General features: G+C 37.5%; 1 protein-coding gene across 5 annotated transcripts in view; it reads right to left on the bottom strand.

Annotated features, from left to right (window-relative positions):
- The window catches only part of LOC103289977 (rab GTPase-activating protein 1-like), a 438759-nt gene that overhangs the window by 50982 nt on the left and 371953 nt on the right, over positions 1-15824 (bottom strand). The window lies entirely within an intron of this gene.

Here is a 15824-nt window from a genome sequence, read left to right as displayed (position 1 = left end):
TTCAAATTTTTCCAATGTTTATAATTAAGCTATTATCATCCCTGCTGTTTATAGATTATGTCACTGCAATGCAACGAGAGACATTATTTGCTAGATTTAGAAATCAATTTGGCAATGCTTGTCTACAACCAAATACAAACACTGGTTGCAATTTTTTGTCCTAATTACTGATAGCAGTGTTATGTTGTGTAAGTTTATTTGCTTTTCAGAAAACAAAACTTAGAATGAAATTTATAGTATCTATTTTTTCCGGTTTTCCCGAAGTATCTTCACCTAGATTAGCATGATTACTTCAATAGTACCATGTTCCATTTAAATACGATTAGGAGAGTTTTGCAACTGCTATAGTATTCGAGATTAAATACACACCAATGAAAGGGGCGGGGGGATCAACTTATTGCTAGGAAACAGAAGCAAGTCTAATAGGCTTATTTAAACAGAAAATGCAATACTTTACATAAATCCTCAAGATTAAAACAACTTCCAACTGCGTTTGACGCTAGTTGGAACCGGTAAAGCATTTTTACTTCCTATTTTTTCCCTACAATGCAGCTTTGTCTTTTAAGCATTATTTTTGTTAAAAATCTTTCCAGCACATTTATCTTAACGCTGACTAACCAGGTAAAAATTAAATGATAGTCAGGAGACAAGGTGTTCTAAGGCATCCCGGCAGCTCATACCTTTCAAATTCCTTTTTATCTTTTCAGAAGCACGTTAAAATATTCTGCAAATCTCTTCGTGCATCAGAAGATTTCCCAATATCTTGCAGACCATTTTCCAGATGGGAAAGCAATCAATCCCTCTTGCTCTCCTACTTTTCTTTGCTACAGTGACTCAGTGCTTCCACACTGGTCTCAGTGCTTCCACACTGGTATCTGAATAAGGTGCACTGACAAAGACACCTGTTGTCGAAGGTAAAGAAACTACTTCCCACAATGCCCTACTCCCTGCTGGCAACCGCCCAGGGGCAAACAAGAATTATAACCTCACCTAAGCAGTTGTCAATGTGCCCTGGAGAGCGCATTAGTGTAACAGTAGGTGATCCTGCTTAAGAAGAGCACTCATAATCCAAGAAGAAAAAAAAAAAAGGGCCAGGAAAACAATATCAAATAGTCTAGGTATGGTGTATTAAGCGTACAACATTGAGGGAATCAGGGCTATAAGAGTGCAAAATATTTTTAAAAACATAATCTAAGGTTGTAAAGATAGTTTTTAAATTACATAAACAGAAACTAACAACTACAAATAATTCAGTCCTTTTAGAATTCCACAAGGTTTTTAGGTAAATAATTAGGCATTTTTCAAAAGGAGAAAGATTTTTTTAATTATCCACAGGACTAGATTAAGAGCATTTCATTCCTAAATCCCAGAGGTCCTCCATCACAGCCACAGTGCACATATTTTCTAGAGCAAGGACTCCTTAAGATTGATTTGCATCCTTTATTGTTCCACCATACTTCACTTTCAGAATATGCAAAGGAAATTCAAATGCTTCCTTTCTTATGCAATGAAATGTATATTGTGGTCCCCACAAAAAGCATTCCTTCTGAAAACTGATTATCTATTTTAAAAACTGTCTTTGTACAGCCTGTTTTCCTTTCCTAAAAACATTTCTGCAGTCTCAGAAATACCAGCTACAATCCCCTCCCAAACTTCAGTGGTCTTCATATAGTCATGTTTACACACAGTCCCGAGCTCCCTGGCAAGACACTTTTGTTACTCTTTTGCCTTTCCCGGGAGAATTTTGGCCCACTGATCTCCCCTGTTGTTTCTGTAGTCATCTACTTCACACCAAGTGACTTCACTAAAACGGGCTGGGCGGGGGGGGGGGGGGGGGGGGGGGGGGGGGGGGGAGAATGGGGGGGGGGGCACGGGTAGTAGTTATCTGAGATCCAGGGTGCAGTGCCCACAACACCATTTGCTGCTAAAATTTACCTGGAGAGGATTGTGTATCAAAGGGGCAGCAGACAAACACTGGCATCAGTGCTAACCAATATATGGTCCCCAGTTCAAGCAAGAGCTAGGCTCGCTGTCCGTCCCAGGGCAAGTCATTTAACCTCCCTAGGTTTCAGTTTCCCCGTGGTCATGCAAATGAGAGGGATCGAAGAGATCAGAGGTTTTCACCCTGCTCAGAAAGAGTCAAGAGCAATGTGCCCAATTTCTCTCCACTAAATAGGCTTCTTAGGCAATTTGAAGGTGGAAATACCTTTTCAGTCTCTTATCAGAATAAAATCAAAGGGTAACATTAATCCAAGATGTTAAAAGAGACTCCCCAGAGATGCTATAATATGTCTCAACAAATGCAATCTTCTGATAATACTCTTTTCCCTATAAAAGAGGACTCAATTGCAGTTGTTACACCTTTTATTAGTTAATCTTTACAGTCTTTCTATTCAGAGGCCAAACCAGCTATAAAATAATTCTCAAAAGCCTCTAGATCTCATTAAGTTAAAATTTTAACGAAGGAAATCTCTAGTGATTTTTAAGTGCTGTTTTAAGATTTTCACATGGAAAGAGTTTACTCAGGTAGCTGATTTTGTTTCAACCATCATTTTTCTAGGATTATTTTAAACAGAACCATACCTGGGTCATACTGGATGAGTATGAGTCTGATAAACCACCTCTGGCCTTCAGAGAAAACCTATTTATCTTCAAGTGTCAGATTTGGAAAAAACCAAAACAAGAAAGACCTGAATAAGATGCGCATATTTTTCTATATTTGGTCTCCCCAAATGCAGCAAAGCAAAGCCGTTTCAAAGTAGTATTTTGTTATCCACCAGTCAAAGCAGCAAATACATTAAAAAACAACAAAAATGCAAATTAAAAAATTATCTCACCTCGCAAGAGTGGCTGTAAAGGACCTTTTCCCATTCCTCCGGTTCTATTTGTTGAACATTCAGATCAAAACAATCATAAAATCAGGATGAGAAGGAAAAGAAGACAAAGCTGCCACGACAGAAATATAGTCTAGAAGGCAGAAAAGTCTTCTGAGTCCCCCACAGGGACAGGGGGAGCCCTGTAGAGACTGCTCATTCTTCCCGAGTGGCCCTTGTCTAATTGAGGCAGGACAGTAAGAAGCCAGGAAAATTCCTTGGCAAGTGGAATGGGGAAACTGAGACAGATGGCTGATTCAAACTGGCCTCATCCAGCACCCTGACTCACCTGCCTCCTTTTCTCTTACACTACCATTCCCTTAAGCATTAAGCCTCAGGACAATGAAGTTGTGATCAGCATCAAGTAACATTAGTGGTCTGTTAACCACAGAGACAGAGGTTTGGTCAACTAGAGATAACATTTATGCCTCAGTTTTGTTTCAGCTCAGGCCCAGAAAAGCAGCAAAACCAGATGAAGCTATGCCATGTCTGGCTTCAGGACCAGATGCAATGACCAATGACTCCCTACCCTAGCACCAATTAATCCTGACCTCATATGCTCATTTTGATGAATCGGCAAATTAAAGGGCACACCTGGAAACCAGATGAACACTCCATTGAGATCCTCCCCTGAGACAGCCCCTAAAATTCCTGCCTTTAGAAAACAGATTAAAAACCCTCTCTAGAACAGTGGTTGCCAACCTTTCGAACCTCTGGGACCACCAGTGGTCTGTGGACCACCGGTTGGTGACCACTGCTCTGGAGCACACCCCAACGCCCCACTCTTCTTTCTTTAGGTGTGTCTTTGCTTTCTTTCTCCTACGCTCTAAAGGAATACAAGAAACTGACAACCAGGGGAGCAATGGGCAGCAGCTACACATCCTGGGCTACCCCCTGAACCTGCTGGCCATGGCCCTTCTTTGCCTCCCTAGATTGTTCCCTGAGTCAACACAGCCCAACTGGCTCACTCCTTCTGCCTCCGTGACTTCCTTTCTAAAAGGCCAAGCCACTCTCTGAGCAGCCCACTTGAATCCTTTCTTTGAGTATACTTTTGTTTCGCATACTAAATAATCTTCTTGTGCTAGAGTTCTTGGCTCTGAATTCTTTTCTTTGCTGAACTCAAGAACCGAGAGCCAACATCATCACGCATTACCATCTTTACACATCTTCCTAACTATTTCAATATAAACATTCATGAAGTATAAATGACTCAGTATTAAGGGATCATGGACAAAATGTTCATGGTATCAACAGAGATAAAGAACAATAAGAAAAACAAAACTCTACAAGTACCTTGTTAATCACAGAAAACCAATTATTTCAAGTAGGTTTCTATTTACACTTACAAGTGCACATTATAAAACCCAAAGATAAAATAAAATGAGAATAAGAAACCATAGAAGTAAGTATCAATAGAAGAAAGCTTTTCAGAATATTTTGAATTTCAGAATAGTCCAGTAACACACACTGAGTTTGTACAAAGGGGAAAAAAAGGCAACAGTAAAAGATAAGTGAAATCTTAGTTCTCTTTAAAATCATGCAAAGGTAAGTAAAGAAAACCATTATTCTGATGTCAAATTCCAGCCATTCAGCTCATTATCTTTTCTATCTTTCCTAGCAATTGCTAGGCAAATTCAAAACCTCAGAAAAAAACAAATTCTTAAAAAAAAAATTCCCTGAGGTTAAACTAAGAAAAACCATTGGAACATAAATACTTAACAGTTATACTAGGTATCTTACTTCCTCATTTGCATGTCACTACAAAGAATGAGGGTGAGGTAGATTCCAGACCCTGAAAGAGTAACTGCAACTCTTTCACAGTTCAACTTTTCCCTCATTTGTAACTCTAAATCCATAGTCAACTGTTAAAAACAAGACAATTGGGCCCAAAATGGAGGCACTTATACTAAGCCCCACCCCCATGTCACCAAACAGAGACTTCATTCAAGTTTCATCCCTCCCAGAAATGGAAATTAAACTAGTCAATCAGGAATCACCTGATCAGCACTAGTTAGGTCATCTGCCTAACAGACCTCTAAGGAAAGTGACTTTGGCAATAGCCAATCTGCTTTTTTGCCTAGTATATCCTCCTTGTCCTGCTCCCTTTTATCTGCCAGGTTGGATGCTGTCCGATTCATGAATCCTTCAATAAAGCCAATAAGATCTTTAAAATTCACTCAGTTGAATTTTTTTTTAAACACAACACATCTGCTTAAACTTTACCTAATTAAACATAAGAGTTTCAAGGGCTGCTACATACTCACTGATATTTGCTATCACACAAAATGAGAATGGTTTTCAACACATCTAAAAATACAAGTAATGTCTCATTGTGAACACAATACACAGCTGAATTGTAATTACAAATAACTTTACCTAATTTCTAAAGCATTCAATCATTAAAAAAAAAGTTTTAGTAACAACCAAATCAAACCACATGGATGATATTTTAGAATCATTTTTTTCACAAGATCAGAAGGCAGGTTTAGGGAACAGCAAAAAAATGTGAACTAGTTTTCATTCAAGCGTTCATTCATCTCAAGTTCTCTCTGCAGGGCTGGTGAGCCCAGCTGGAACACTTCCCTTTGCAGTGGGCCCTCAGGTCCCTGCTGCAGGTCATAAATGGCAGCTTGCAGTGGTGGACTCAGAGAAAATCCTGCAGTTAAAACTTGATGAGTTTCATGGTATGTGAATTATATCTCAATGAAAAAAAACCAATAGCATTTACTATGAATGCCTTTTATGTACATAAGGGGTACCTTTGTAATATTTGTAATATAGTAACATAATGACTAATATATACTAAAAATTCTTTTATAATGACAATAATCTTTAGTAAGCATTCACTGTCCTAGACATAGAATCTCATTTAATCATCACAAATCAATGAGCTAGGTACTATAATTTTCCATTTTATGCACGTGGTAACTAAAGTGTGGAGGAGCTTAGTGATTTGATTCAATTCTTACAGCTAGAAATGGAGCTGATAGAATTAAAAAACAGGTATGTCTGGCCCCAAAGCACATACCCCCCATCACTGATGGATGAGAAAGGAAGTAAGCAAACATATACTGAGAATCAGCACATGCCAGACACCACAGCTTCTGAAATACTGGTTTCTCCTCCACATACACACAGCTCACACAATACAATACACCAGGTCTGCCAAGGAATGCAATAAGCAGTGATCGGGGGACTGTAACAGAATGAAGACTCTGCAAACAGATGGAAAAGATGGATTGGGTTTAAACCGGCAAAGTGAAGTAAATTTTTTTTTTAAATCATCAGTTTTTGCAGATGACATGATTCTTTAAAAAAATATATACTTTTATTGATTTCAGAAAGGAAGGGAGAGGGAGAGAGAGATAAAAATATCAATGATGAGAGAGAATCATTGATCAGCTGCCTCTTGCACACCTCCCTCCCAGGGATCAAGCCCGCAACCTGGGCATGTGCCCTTGACCAGAATTGAACCTGGGACCCTTCAGTCCACAGGCTGGCGCTCTATCCACTGAGCCAAACCAGCTAGGGCTGAAATAATTTTTTATAGGGAAAACTAACTTAGTCTGGATAAAATTATGAACTGACGTTGGGACCTTTAATAAGGAAATAAGGTTTCAAAGGAAGATTTGAATCAACCTGTGGTAGGTTTCAAATATCAGGTCAGCAAATTTGGAATATCCTGTCTGTAGGCCAAGGGCAGTCATTAAAGTCTACAAGGTCTCTACCTTTCTAGCCACCATCTATGTCATTAGAGGAAGGACACATGGTATAACCGTCAACACAGGGGCTCCAGGGTTCAGAATAACCTGGTTGGATACCTGACTCTGCCACATACCAGCTGTGTGACATGAGCAAATTATTTAAGCTGTCTCACCCTTGGTTTTCTCATCCATAAAATGAGGAAATAAAAGCGTTTTTGATATTACGAGGAATAGTAAGATAATACATATAAAAGCCCTCAGTAAGCTGCCTGGTTCTAGAAAGTGTTTGATTAATGTCAGCTGCTGTTATTATCAATATTAATGAAAATGATGTCTGGAGGGGCAGGATCATCTGCCAAAAACGGAAGGGAAGATGGAACGGCTGCCTTTAGAAATGAGACGGGGTGTTCTCGGTGTGCAAGAACACAGCCAAGGCCTCCACTCCCTACTGCCTGGTTCGGTTCATACATCCAGGAGGTGGACTAAAATGTATCACAACTCCAAACCTCTGCCAGCGTTCTCTGAGCGATGGAATCTTTCTAGGTCTGCTTTCATTTGGGAGCAATTTGGTAATTTGCATGAGGCCTTCTGTCAAAAATAATTGAGACAGGTTAGAGGAGGTGAAGGGTGGCAGTGTGTGTGTATGGCGGGGGGGGGGGGGGGGGGGTGAGGGGGTCTCCTTTGGTTTAGCTGCCCTCTCCAGTTTCCTGACTACAATGCAAACAGTTTAATCAATAACCTCTTATTAAATTGAGCTACTGTGACAAGAACAGGGAACAAAGAGAGCATTTGTTGTATAACGATATTCATCTGTTGTAACCTGATCAACAAAACACGGTTACTCTGGGCTATCATATGAAATACATAGTCCTTCTTTATAATTGTATTATAATAAAATTTTCCACTTTTCATTTGTATCTTAGAGTCAAAAGAACTATCCCACACAATGGTTAACAGTAGCAGCTTATCTGGAAGCTTAGACCTGACCAGTAAAACTAATCTGCTACAGTTCAAAGATAGCTGAGTTTAATTAGGGGTGAAAGGGAAGGAGGACAGAAATAACACATATTTCACATCTATTGTGCTGGGTGGAGCTTTAACTACATTATATCTTTTGGTTTTGACAATACTGTGAAGCTGGTCTTATCATCCTCATTTTACAACCCAGAAAACCAATGCCCTAAGAGTTTCAGTAATTTAAGGTCAGAGCCATGATTAAAACTGAAATGTGTGATTACAGAGGTTCTGGGTTTTCCCCCACCTACAACAGGTTCATTATAAGATGAATGAAAGAGAGAAGAGAGTAAATTGAATTTGGAAATCCTGAAATAAAAGCTTTTAAATTTCTAAAGCTGAACTCTGTATTTCTCTTATTATATTACTTCAATATTATATCCTCGTATATTGAAAATATGAACTAAAAACTCATACTGCATCTAACAGTATTATTAACAAGGCATTTGCAAACATAAAGAAAAAGAAAAGAATGAAGGTGAAGTGCAATGCACATATTAACAGTCTGCTACAAGAGAAAGTATCTGTGGACTGAGGAGGCAGCATTCCTCGAATGATCTGTCAGGGTTGCTTCCATGATGTTAAAAACTGACTTTTTGTTTGCTTTAAGAGCAACAGTAAGTGCTTAATTGGCTAATAGTCAAATAATAAAAATGTTTTAATTTTTTTTAACAGTGGTCCTAGTAGCAGTGGTGGCGATGCTCAGAGCATTCTAGTTTCATTCATTTCAATGCGAGTTTATTTTTTTATGTTCAGTTTAAAATATCATCCCCCCAAAGTGGTCATTTCAGGTTTAAAAATGGTCATAAAGTCTCATCACAGAGAATAACTCTCAAATATCATGAAGATCAGAAAAATAGCTAAGATCCTTATGCTTTAATTACTCTTCAAATTAAGCATGAACTTTAAAAAAATATTTTTTTAAATATATTTTTATTGGTTTCAGAGCAGAAGGGAGAAGTAGAGAGATACAGAAACATCAATGATGAGAGAGAATCATTGATAGGCTGCCTCCTGCATGCCCCCTACTGGGGATTGAGCCCACAACCCAGGCATGTGCCCTTGACTGGAATCTAAATTGGGACTCTTCAGTCTGCAGGCCGACACTCTATCCACTGAGCCAAACCAACTAGGGCAAGCATAAACTTAAGAGATAATATTAGTGCCTAATGTGTTTAGTTTCAGTCGCAAATTCTAATATGATGGCCATCTTTAGACTTAAGGGCATACATATTCTGTAATACATTTTTTAAATTTAAAATGTCCATTTGGGATCTAAGAAAACCTTCAAATGTTTAGGTGAAAAAGGCCTGCTTACCAGTTAACCAACAATACATAAAGAATGAAAGGTAGCTCTGGCCAGTGTGGCTCAGTTGTTTGAGTGATAGCCCATGCACTGAGAGGTTGCTGGTTCTATTCCCAGTCAGGTCACATGCCTGGGTTGCAGGCTCGATCCCCAGTAAGGGGTGTGCAGGAGGCAGTAAATTGATCTCATTGATGTTTCTCTCTCTTTCTCTCTCTCTAAAAATCAATAAAAACATATATTTTTTAAAAAAGAATGAAAAGCAAAACAAGCAGCTATCTTCAATTTCTAAAATTGCTAGCTATTCATTCTTTATTGTCTTGTCTTAATGATTCTGTATTATAATGATTCTGTATTATAATCTTCAAATAGTTCTTAAATATAAATTTTAAATGTTCAAAACTGCTGTACAACTATTGTTTTACATTCAAGTTAGCATGCATTTGTGGAGAATTGTAAGCATGCAATGTAATATGAGATTATGATTTGCAAGACTAAAATGACCAACATTTACCTATTATTAAAATGGAAGTATAGGAACTTATTCTCTACACTTAGGCTGGTCTAATAATTAAATTGACATAGAACAGGTTAAAAGGAGAAAAACAAATTTAATTATGTATGTACAGGGGCCCCATAGATATGAAATTGAAGGGCAAGTTGGGCAGTTGAGGCTTATATGCCATCCTGAGTGAAGAAATGGGATAACAGACCAGGGAGAAGGGTAATTCACAGGATGGTAAGAAGAGCAGGTGGTTAGGCAATTAGATGTTTGTCCTATCATACACATAGATCTTTCAGACAAAATGTAATCTCTGGTGATAGCTGTCTTTCTGGGGCAGGCCCCTTCTCTAAATTCCTTTAGGTAGTTAAAGAAGAAATATTTCTTGAATCTGCTGCATCTTGATTGCTTTCAGCTCAAATTGTCCACATACCAAAGTAGTATATTTTGGGAAGGTTTGTTTGAAACCTTTCAGTGGTAAGACAAAAAGTTGAGAGTAGGGTAATATTTATATATATATTAGCAAATATGTATAAATAATTAGATAGTAAAACTGAATAAAGATACATATTAAATATTAATAAAAATTTGTGGATAATTTTAATATTTGTGAATAACAATTTCTTTTGCTTCTCCTAATGGCCAAGCAGTTCTTTGATACTTCACTACTTACCCCAAAATAGAAGCATATGAAGAAAATAGGTCTGAGATAGGGTAATAATGAAGCTTTGAAAGTCATAGTGGGAAGACTGAAACCTCTGACAAGTGAGCACTCCAGGACTAAGTGACAGCACATGGCAGCTGGGCAGAACCACTTCCCACCCCAAAGCCCTTAGCTCAGATACTCCTCTCATATACTTCTGGGTCAATAACCAAAAAATAAAGTCTTTATAGGTATGTATCAACCATTTCCATTTAATCTCCAACTGTTTCCCTCTCCTAAAACTTCAATCTATTTCCTGTAAAGAAAATAGTTTCGTGGCATTAAAAACACAATATTGGAGAATTCTGTATTCATGAATTAGAAAACATTTCTTTACCCAGCATATGTCATTGATAGGGTATTCTGTTGGAAACAAATAACTAAAGCAAATGATGAATACAGAGCAATGTTAGTACAAGGGTAATAGGAGAAAAGAGACATTCACATGAAATATACTGTGTTTTTTGTTTTGTTTTTGTTACAAACAACACATATATGAATATTATTAATGCAGAAATTAGAATAAATTCCAACTCCTCCCTTGTCCCCCAATCACCACACTGTTGTCCATGTCCATGAGGTCTCTTTTTTTTCTTTTAATGGTTAATAAAGAAACATATAGGGGGGGACAATGGTAAGATATGTACACATATAATACCTTAATAAAAAATTTAAATAAATAAATAAATAAATAAGAAAGAAACATATAAATTTAAAATAAGTAAGTCCTTCAAACCTTTACTGATATGGGCTTATTAGTTATTTTGGTGGTTGCTAAGCAACGTTCTCTTCTGTAGGCCTAAAGCACATAAAATTATAAGGTTTTCAGAAAAAGATAAATTGAATGTAAAATTAAGGAATGGCATTTAAAAAGCAAAAAGGGAAAAGCATTAACTTGCTAATCAGGCTGACAGAGAGATTTAGTGACTTGCAACAGTGATTAAACATTTTATTTTCCACCAGCACCAAATGGGGTGGTCCTTTCATACATTAATATTGTAATAGTGATCATTATATTCGCCTCTACACTCAACAGCCTAACTATTTTGAATATTGCAAATTAAATCAGATCAGAATACTCCAATTACTGCTACTAACAGTGATCTCTATGGATCGCTTTCTCTAATAGTTATTTTCCTCAAATCCCGAGTTTCAGGGTATGTCACAACCCTGGTTTGTATTTAATATATATATATTTTACTTAATGTAACATGAAATAAGTAAAGCCACAGCTTCATGATGCTGCTTAAACTACTACATCCCTGAAAAGTTTGTTCTCTGATACAACATTGTGGAATAATTCTTCTTACAGGCATTACTATATCAACTCATTGAGTAAAAAGGAGTGCTATTTAATCTATTAGGTATAATTATGGAAACTTTTTTAAAAAGGAAAAGGCAGGTAACTGAAAGGAAAATTACTGTAGAATTTCAACTGTTGCGGAAGAAAAGATAGAAAGTCGAATACAGTTCTATCATTTTGAGGATTCAGGGAAAATTCCCCACCCAACCCTGTATTTCTCCTCTTCCTCATTTTTAATATCATGTTGCTGGTTGTGCAAATGGTGTAGGGTTGCAAGTGCCAACCCCTTATACACACAGTCTGTTCCTCCCTGAATTTTTTTAAAGTCCACAGTGGGCAAAGCTTAATGCAGAGGCGAGTGAGGGTCAGCTTTAATAAACAGTCAATGAAAAGAACCTAGAAGTGCAAGGAATATCTTATCTTCATGAAGGAGAAGAAAAATGCATGTGTCTGGGTTGCAATTATTCCTTGTGTTGGTTCTGCAACCAAAACACTGTGAGCTTCTTATTTTATTTTAAAACAACAACACTGGACTTAATGATTGGTTCAATTTTGGCTTAGCAGTCATTGACTGCACTTTGAAGCATTATGTGAGAATTATTATCTATGAAAGAATCACTCAATCTTTAAACCTGCTCAGGTCAGATACATATCAGCTAGTAGGAACTTTGAGTGCTTCCTCTGTTTTCCCATAGTAATAACAGTGCCTCAGACCAAACTCAAGAATCCATTGTGAAAATCTAATTGTCTAAAGAGGGGCAAAACGCTAAGAACAAGCAAGGAGTTTGTAATGATTTGTGTGATTAAGATGTGAGTTTTAATGGCCTTCATTTTGTTTTCAACACCTACCAGAATTAAACATGAGTAGACACTCCGAATTTTAGAACTCTTATATTGAGTCACAAATACAAAAGTTTCTCAACTTGGCACCATAACTTTTGGGAAGAGTAATTGTATTGTTGTAGGGAGCTGTCCTATGCTCCTTAAGCTGTTTTGTACCATCACTGGCCTCTGCACACTAGATACCAGTAGTACCCATCCCCCATGGTGGTGACAACTCCAAAATTTCTAGACATTGCCAAATGTACCCTGGGGACAAAACTGCCCTGAGTTGAGAACCACAGATATATAGTATATTAAAATTATGGGGAGGTGTTTTTTTTTAATCTGAAATTGACCTGTAACCATTAGACTTTAAAACATAATTTCTAGGTTTTCAGACCCTGCTGATGTTGCCGCAGTTCCTATGAAAATTATCAATAAATGAGTCACTGATTAACATCTGTGAACTTGCCGAAACCGGTTTGGCTCAGTGGATAGAGCGTCGGCCTGCGGACTGAAGGGTCCCAGGTTTGATTCCGGTCAAGGGCATGTACCTTGGTTGCGGGCACATCCCCAGTGGGGAGTGTGCAGGAGGCGGCTGATCGATGTTTCTAACTCTCTATCCCTCTCTCTTCCTCTCTGTAAAAAATCAATAAAATATATTAAAAAAAAACAAAACATCTGTGAACTTATTTTTACTTTGATAAGATCTTTGCTTCATAGATTACAACCAGAATATTTAAATATTCTTTTCATTTTTTAGCTTTATTGATGTGTAACTGACAAAAATTGCATATATTTAAGGGCCCTAATGAAAGCAAGAGCTTTTCTAACCTTTGGCCTCTGTATAGGACACAGTCATCCCATCTTCCACAGAGCACAGGAAACTCCTAGGTCTAAGTAAGGTGGAAACAAGCTTCCTCCAGCACCTTTTAGACTGGAGAAGTTGCAGGCTTGAATGGGGCCATGGGAGTGATCGATGGTTCAGACTTGCTATAGACTCCCAAAATAGAAATGGATTGTCTCCAATACTAAAACATCTGACCTAAACTCAATGATAATTTGACAGCCCACACTTAATGAAAAATCAGGCTTTCCTCAAAATGTGATTTTAGGTAATTTATTCTCTTTATTGAGATTATCAGACTTTCAAGAGGGTTGGGATAGGAGAGAGAGAGAGAACACTGAAAAAGGCATTTTTATAAAAGCATTTACATTGAGTATTACAGTCAGAATTCTTAATAGGCAAGAAGTTTTATTTCAAATTCACTGGTGGAATCTATAAATATATCACTCATTTCCTGGTTGCTTAGGCCATTAAGGGTCTAATCTATTTCCTGAGCTGAAACTAGCTAATGGAAAAATATTTAGAATAGTAATCATCTAGAGAGATGGGCACTTGGCAGCTATTCACCCAAAACATATTCTTGGTCATAATTCCTTTCTGTAATTTACATGGTTTCTACAGGAATAATCTACTTTTTTACAATGAAAGGCCTTTGCTAATAAAACATGGTAAGGTTCCCCTTTCTCTACCCCTAATGTTTTATAAAAAACTGAATTTACTTCCTACCTTCCCTCAAGAGGAGTCATAAGGTCCAGCATGACAAATAGACTGATAAATAAATAATTAGAAAACAATGTAAGAATATGTCTAACTGGCTAATCCATTGGCCAAAGATTTAGATGGGGTTGTTCTGGTTTCAACAGGCCCTACTAGAGATGTGCACATATTCTGACATATTTCCTATCTCTCCCAAGTGTTTACCATGAGAAACCCTTTGACATCTATTTTTGGATGTGTAAAGGGAGAAAAGATATTTCTCAGTGTTGATTTGATGACTATTTTAATACACAGTGTGTAAATTTAATTATACATGATTGTTAAACTAGGCAAGGAAGGGAGAGGTGATCAAGGTCTTCATCAACTCTGCTTTGCAAGGAGGGTGCTATTAGCAGGTGAGAATAAATAGCTGCAGGAGTAAAATCTTTGAAATGAATTAGTGGGCCAAACAGAAGGAAAGGGAAAGTTATCTTACATAGAGAATAGGAAGCAATTAATCCTTCAACTCTTCTCATGCCTCAAGCATATCAAATCCCCTCACTCCCTATACAAACCTCCTTACATCCTAATCTACACAAATTGCCTAGTCACATATGACAGCAAATGTATACAGAAGAAAGATGAGAAAAGAAAGGAATAAGAATGAAATTAGGTCCTTGGTGTCATCTTGAAAGAAAATTAACATCTTTCAACATGATGCTGGCTGCTGAAATAGTAAATCGCAGAATATTGGTGATTTAAAATAACAGCTTATTTTTGTTCATGGGAAGTTCGGCTGGCAAGAAGGTGGGGTTGGGGGTTTCATTTAGAACTCTCACTGATGGGGATTCTATCATCTTCAACATGTGGTTTCCAAGTCAATTTGGATGCCAATATCCAAATGGCACAAGAGGTAGAGCACATGGAAGCAATATGGGAACTTAAAAAAAACAACACAGCCAGACTAAAGGAAGAAATGCACATCACTTTTACTCTTATTCCCCTGCCAGACTGTCATATGACTACACCTGACTGCAGAGAAGGCTGGGAAATGTAGTGTAGCTGTATTAGCAGGAAGAAAGGAAAATAGGTTTGGTGTCATTAGCCAATCTCTGCAGTGTCTTTCCCAGACTATTATACCTTATCTGCAAATACACTCAGATCTTATTTCTCAAGGATGTAAATTTAAATGGTATATTTATTCCAATAAAATTCTACTACTTAACATATTTCCCTCCCAATAAAAATTACTATAAAATGGATATAGCCTGCAAAAGATACATTTTCATTATCATTACACACTGGCTTATTCAAAGATGAGCTTAACTACATAAAAATATGTTTATATCTCTTTAATTTTATTATCTTTACTTCTGCCTTTAAAGTGGCTCTCTATTTTTACATTTTCTCAATCTATTATTTCTCATAGAAGTCAGATAATCTCTTGAAAACCCTTCAAAAGATTTGTATTGTGCTTAGGATAAAATAAAAAATCTTGAACAAGGCCTGTGAGCTTCTGCAAGAATCTGGTCTCTGGCTTCTTCTCCAAACTCATTAGCAGCACTAATTTTGCTCACTCTGTACCAGTCTATCAGTTCCCTGAAAAGATGAACGGCCTTTCTGCCTACGGGCCTTCCCACATAGCATTTCCTCGGTCCAGAAGGTTTTTATATTTTTCTTTTTACCATGGGAGAATGGAACTGATTCACCTGAGCACTGAGGCCAAGGCAAGCAAAGACCCACTTTGCAGAGGGTGGGCTTTCCCCCAGTTCACCTCGTGACAGCGAAGCCCACTGGAGGCTCTGGCTATGTCTTTGTGTCCTGCATGAGGTCTGGTAAAACTCAAGATCTAGGCCACCAGGAACTGGCAAATACTCAAATAACAAACATAGCTTTAGAATTCACTTATACTTCAAGATTCAGCTTTTCACAGGATTTGTGGCTTCTAAATTTTTTCCTTACCTTCCCACTAACTCAGCCATACATTTAAAACTATTTTAAAATTATTTTATCCAGAACTTTTAGAGGTTCTGTACCGAGGCTTTAGATTAACATCT

This window comes from Eptesicus fuscus, chromosome 22 (genome assembly GCF_027574615.1).
Source record: "Eptesicus fuscus isolate TK198812 chromosome 22, DD_ASM_mEF_20220401, whole genome shotgun sequence".
NCBI classification, from domain to species: Eukaryota; Metazoa; Chordata; class Mammalia; order Chiroptera; family Vespertilionidae; genus Eptesicus; species Eptesicus fuscus.
Note: the sequence above shows the minus strand (reverse complement) of the source record. Positions and strands in the feature narration are given on the sequence as shown.